Source organism: Condylura cristata, unplaced genomic scaffold (genome assembly GCF_000260355.1).
Source record: "Condylura cristata isolate star-nosed mole 26May11 unplaced genomic scaffold, ConCri1.0 scaffold00029, whole genome shotgun sequence".
NCBI lineage: Eukaryota > Metazoa > Chordata > Mammalia > Eulipotyphla > Talpidae > Condylura > Condylura cristata.
In genome coordinates, this window is record NW_004567130.1 from 6,074,721 (window position 1) to 6,081,105 (window position 6,385).

Genomic DNA, 6,385 nt, shown 5'->3' on the forward strand with positions numbered 1-6,385 from the left:
AGCAGACATGGTAGGTCTACTCTGAATGTAGACCGTCCATACATGAATGAAGGTGGCTGCTTATTTACAAGAACAGGCTCAAGTCAAATGTGACTGAAGGGCCATGGTTTTCTGCCCCCCTACCCCCACCTGTGTTTTGAAACACAGAACCTGAAGCAGTTTCATCAAGCACTTGAATTGCACAAGAGAGTCACAGACCTTTACCCACAATTCCAAAAGACCCCATTCAAATAGGGATTCATTGAAGGACAGTGTTGCCTGGTTCAGACCACTGTCTCTCCTAGGTCAGCATCTGGCCCCCAGAGAGGTAATAAGGGGAAGAAAAAGCCACCAGGGCTATTGCTACTATGCTCTCTGTCCCTGGGAGAGAGTCGAAGAGCCTCGTCCCTGACCTGAGGGAAAATGGTGAGGCCAAAGGAGCCAATACCTGGCTTCCCAAGTGCTGACCAGGCCCTATGAGCCAGAGTGGAGACATCCTGGTGCCCAAGGGTGGGGCTAGTAGACCTGGCAAGGGCCAGTGGCCCCAGTTGAGAGCGGGTGTGAGGAGGCGTTCATCCTGGTGGGACGTGCAGCCGGGCCGTGACCTTGAGAAACGGAGGGAGGAGGAGAGACCAGCCTGCTTAGCAGTTATTTTTCTCTCCCGCTGAGTCAATAAATGAATAAATGGACCATGAGTGGCCAAGTGGCTGATATAATTTTAGACTCCATCAAAAGGAAGATCACCAAGTGTATGGAGGAAGCTTCTCCAGCTCATGTCCCCTGCTGGGAGCTCAGGCTCACTAATGTCACAGTGTGCGCAGCATCTGGAAAGAGACAGGGCGTCTGGGAACTGGCATTCATTACCTGCCTGGCCGCGGCAGATTTGCACAGCACTTTCCGCACACCGTCTAATTAAATCCACACGTTCAACCTCATGAGCGAGGTCATATTTTTATCTCTATTTTACGCATTAAAAAAAGAGAAGAGAGGCTTCAGAGAGGTGAAGTGACTTGCCCAAGGCTTGATGGCTGGGCTAGCCTGGCACCAGGCTGTTGGAACTCATCTCTCAGACACCTGTGCTCTCTGCCACCATAGCAGCATTTTCTGGGCATCAATCACGTGCACGCAGATCCTCTGGGGATGCTGTGAAAATGCTGACTCAAGCCAGCAGGTCTGAGCGGGGGCCTGGGAAGCTGCATTTCCAACCAGCCACCAGGTGTTCCTGTGCTGCTCCGGGCACTGCAGCTGTCAGAGCTGGCATTGTGCCCTCCATGCATCCTCCTGGCTCAGGCCTCCTGAAGTCATGGAAGGGGGAGGTGGATGCCTGTGCCATGAGGTCACACAGCAGAAAGTGGTTTGTTCAGGATTCAAATGCACATCTGCCTGTTCCACAGTTTGTGTCTTTTCTAAAATGCCCACCGCCTTCCCTGTGCCCTGCCCTTGACTCCCAAGCGGACCCCTTTTTCCCCTCCAGGAATATTTTACACTATTGGAGGGTGTTGGCTGGTGCAATATCAATGTTTTTGGCAGGGTGCTCTGGTGGGTCGAGGCCAGGGTTGTTGTGAAGGATCCTGCAGCATACAGGGTGTACCCCCTGTACCCCACAACGAAGAACTACCTGGCTCTAAATATCAGTAATGCTGGGCTGACAAGCTCTGCATTTCGGCTCAGTGTTCTTCAATCGAAAAGTTAAAAATTCATCCAGAACTCTTCTCCGGAGGCCATGAAATGCCCTTGAATTAGTAGACTTAGGAGCATTTGAAACCACCCCACTAAAAAGTGGCATGAACAAATGAGGGTCATAAGTCCCAAAAAAAAAAAAAAAACCATTTCCCAATCAACAGAGAAACTTTCCAGTACTTTGAGAGGAGCCCAGGGTGTTCACGTCTCTGTAACATCCTCTCACCTCAGCAGATGGAAGTCAATCAAGTCTAGAAATCATTGTCTTAATCTCCAGCCATTATCACGCCTGGCCACACGCTGTTTATTGGCGTCTTTTGCTGTTTATGTCACACCTGCCGTTTTCACCGACAGTAGCTCCCCCCACCCCTAACCACTCCCAAGGCAGACGGCATTGACTCTGGTCCACTGTGGAGAAGGCCAGGCCTGGCATTGATTGCCAATACCAATAGCTCTGGTCCACATCCTCCCTGATCAATGCTTCGGGAGACATTTCCAATAAAATGAGACTATTAATGAGGGTTGACTTACCAAGGATGTTGTTTGTCCCTGTTCACCCAAATTCATTAATGATGGTCCGTTGGCTGGGGCTTCACTCGTTACCAGGCAATCAAATATGCCTGAAGGTTGTGTGTATGTGTGTGTGTGTTGGGGGTGAGGGGGTGTCTCTGGAGAAGAAAGGGGCAAGTTTGATAAATAAGGATTTCAAATGTATTCCGCTCTTCACAGTTTACAAAGCACTTGAATGTGACTCCTAGCTCAGTATTGAAGACAGAGGAGAGGAAATGATACCTTTTGTAGAATTGAGGGCACAGGCTCGGATGTATTCACTAGCGCCTGAGGGGCTAGGGCAGATCAGTCCCTCATCTTGAGCTTGGTGAGTGACTCACCCTGTACTGTCGCTCCCTGGCTGTGACTGTCTGGCCTCAGTGCGGGGGTCTGGTCTTAGTCACTGACGGCCTGGATGACTATTCAAAGGGGTGATGTCCCCATTCCATTTCGCAGTCAGCATCTGCAATCCTCTGCCCATCTCGCCCAGGATGTCCTGGACACATAGGTGAAGCAAACTGACCTGGGCTAGGGGTTGTGTTAACAGTGATGCTATCTAATTCTCGAGCATGCGCATCACACACAGGACTTGAGACCTCGGAACAAAGGAGTGGAATAAAGTGTGAGCGTGTTTCGGTAGAGGGGGACTTGGGGAACCATGTCTGGGGGAGCATGCTTGCAGCATGAAAATACTGTGGCTAGAGGAGCTCACCTTGAGTGCACCAGACACATAAACTAGGAGTGAGTGAGCCGGGAAAAGGGGGAAGCATCAGGAAGCATCAGCATAGCGAGGCCCCTACCACTGCAACGTAGTTCAGAGAACAGGAAAAGGCTACTGTTCAGGGAACATCTGCTGTGTTCGGTGCAGCATTTCAAACCTCTCCCGCCCATGACGCCCCAACTAATCCCACCACCCACGCTATCATCATTCCCACTTTGCAGACGAGGAAGGAGGGTCAGGTCAATGAGCCGCAAGACTTGCCTGGTGCCATACTGTGAGTGGTGGAGCTGGGCTGCAGGCTGCTGTCTGTGTGAACCAAAGCCCAGCTGAAGCCTGAGACATGAATTTAGAGCGGGGAGAATTTTTTTACAGATTTATTTATCCATGCCTACGTGAACTGGGGTACAGGCCAAAGGTGTGAGATGGGGGTGAGAGACAGAGTGGGGAGCAGAACAAGTGGATCCACTGAAACACACTGCTGAGGGGAGCAGCAGCAAGAAAGGAGACACCTGCTGTAATGTGTGGGTCATCTCCCTGGCAGGGGTCAAACTCATGCTGCAGTTTGGACAGCTTCATAGTGCTGCGCTTTAAACCAGGGGCCCCAAGAGCTGAGAGAATTTAAAGCTAAACTGGTTATGTGGTGACTTCTAAATTCCAGGCACTCTACCAGGTGTTTGCAATAGCAGGCTGAGTACATTACTCACGAGAGGCTCTCAATACAGCAGGAAACAGACTTGGAAAATAACCTCAGTCTGGTGGGATATGGGCTTACTCCAGTGGCTTGTACAACTGCTAGGGACACAGAGAAGAAACGAGCTAATTCTATGCAGGGCAGCCAGAGAGGCATCATGCAGAAGGTGACTGTGGAGTGGCTTTTGAAAGCTGAGTAGGAATTGTCAGAGCAGGGAAGATTATCGCAAGTGGAGGGATGGTGGCTGCAAAGGCACAGAGATCTGAAAGAACATGGCATGTTCAGGAGCCGGGGAAGAGTGGGAACCGCCGTTGTGTGGGGTGCAGAGTGAGCAGCGGAAGCAGCAGAACCTGGGAGGGCTTGGGAGAGCAACTGTGACGGGCTCGATAAACCAAAGCACACAGTGAAAATGTGCGAAGCGGGGAGGCACTGAAGCCTGTTAAACAAGAGCGGACATGATCAGAATGAAGATTCCCCCTTGGCTGCTTCGTGGAGTGTGGATTAGAGAGGGGGCTGGATCCATGAAAGGAAGACTGTCCACGAGTATGAGAACCTCTGGGAGATGACGATGGGGCGGAACATTCTCACAAGGGACTCAAGAGCAGGAGATCCATGCAAGTGATCAGCCCATTGTATTGGTGAGACGCTTGAGGCCCAGAGATCATAATTTGTTCTCCACAAACTTGTTTTGATGCAGAATCCCCTAGCCACTTGAGAAATTTCAAAGGCCAGTTTCCCTTTTTCTGTAGTCACATGGGCTGGTGGGCTGAGAAGAAATAGGAGCTTCATTTCCATTTAAATTGAAATAAGACATGTCAAAGGTGGCTTGGTAATTACCGCCTGGAACAATGGCCCTCTGATGCAAGCAGTGTACTCTCGGTATATGCGGTGCAGATAATTTTTGCATTTGAGACTTAATTATGTTGATATAATTATTCCTCTGTCAGGAAAATTGGGTGGCACAGATATGTCATATTTGCGTTTGAGCAGAAAAATGAAATGCCTTTCTTCTTTTTCTTTCAGGAAGCAATTGCGTAGGTGGCTAGGAAGTCAGGAGAGGGTGTTGGGAGTTCACCCGAGGCGTGGGGGTCTGTCTCCAGCTGGGGGTTCCTTGAAGCCCCTGTGGGGTGCCAACCTCCAGAGGATTGGGCTTCACAGCTGTCCTTCTCCCTCTTGTGAGGATGCTGCATCTGAAAGTACAGGGTGGGGGAGGTTTTCAGGCTGGGAAACCTACGAGCTCCAAATAGCTAGATCTGTACGGAATTTAAGGGAATTTTAAAAGTTAGTTGCAAGCCATAGGATTCAGAGGGGTGCACCAGTACGTTTGCATCTGACCCCTGTCCTATCTGCCCTATTCGCCTGAGACCCTCAGCCACATCTTTCGTCCATGGGCAAGGGTCTCATGTCGCTCTTCACCACTCCTCAACCATCAGGGGAAACAGATGATCCTGAGACTCAAGTGTTAAGTGCCAGTGTGGCCCCATCATTGCTCAGTGTGTCGGCAAAAATGGCCACGGCACTGAATGCAACATGGGGAGCAGAGGGAGGTGCTCTTGCTAGCCTAGAGAGGACCTGGGTGGGAAAGACCTGGGTTCTAGTTCTGTCTCAGCCGCCCAGGGGCCCAGTGACCTTGACCATGAGTCTTGGCTTTGGCCCCTGGTAGATGGTGTGTGTGTGTATCCAAAGCTGTTTATGTGATAATGCAAACACGTAGAGCAAATACATGTATCTTAGACTTTCCGGAGGCAAGATCTTTACCATCTAGACTTTAAGTGACTGGAGTTGCCTAAATTTAAGTTCCCAGAATCTAGAAAGGCCTTCAGGCAGTAGCTGTTTTTTTTTTGTTTTGTTTTGTTTTTGTTTTTGTTTTTTTTTGTTTTTTTTTTAAACAATCCACTTGAAAATGAGAAGGGAAAAGAAAGACAGCAAGCAGGTACCTGGAGTCCCCCTCTTCTGCCTTGAAATACTGGGGCTTCTGTTGAGATCTTGCAGAATCCCGGCAGGCCAAGCTGAGGAGTGGGGAGCGGGGGCAGTTCTGGGGTTCCCTGTGGGTCTGCATAGCTAACTCCACTTCGCCTTGGACATAAAGCTTTGACCTGAATGTGCTTCCCACACGTGCATCTGCTACACCCACATGCAGGAGTCAACACAGAACGGACATACACCAGCATAGTCTGAACGGTGGTCTCCAAGAAACACATTTCAGGGCAATGTTACTGTTTTGGCTTTTTTGACTACTCTCATTATTTTCTGAATTCGCTGTAGTGATTTCTGCTAGACCCAGAAAAGCTGTGGTGTTGAAAACAGGAGAGAAAGAGCATGTGGAGCTCCACTGACCTCGGGGTTGCTGTCACCCAGTGCCACCGACTGGGTGTCTGGTAGCACAGGGACGCATTGCATTTGTCAGCTCTGGAGGCCGAGCCTGGGCCTGAGGGGTGGCAGAGATCGCTGCATCTCGAGGCCTGGGCCAGAGCTGCCCTCACGCCGCTCTGGAGCTTCTCAATGGCTGTTCCTCAGCCGCCAGCAGCCCTGCACCATCTGTCCACATGTGGCTCTCCCTGTGCCTCTTCACCCAGGTCTTCGTCTCCCTCCATGATGGCAGTCTCCGTGTCTCGGTCTCCCCGCTCTTGAAGGAAACCACTCTATTGGTGTCATCATTCATTGATTCCCTCTGGACAGACTTTCATGAAGGACTGTTACAGAACTTCAATGTACCTTTTCCTTGGGGCAGGTGGTTTCCACTCAACCTATTAGCACATGTGTTT

The 6,385-nt window shown here is 50.4% G+C and overlaps 1 protein-coding gene across 1 annotated transcript in view; it reads left to right on the forward strand.

Moving 5' to 3' along the window:
* MYO18B (myosin XVIIIB) overlaps positions 1 to 6,385 on the forward strand; it is a 230,720-nt gene that overhangs the window by 186,094 nt on the left and 38,241 nt on the right. The gene's annotated exons all lie outside the window — the stretch shown is intronic.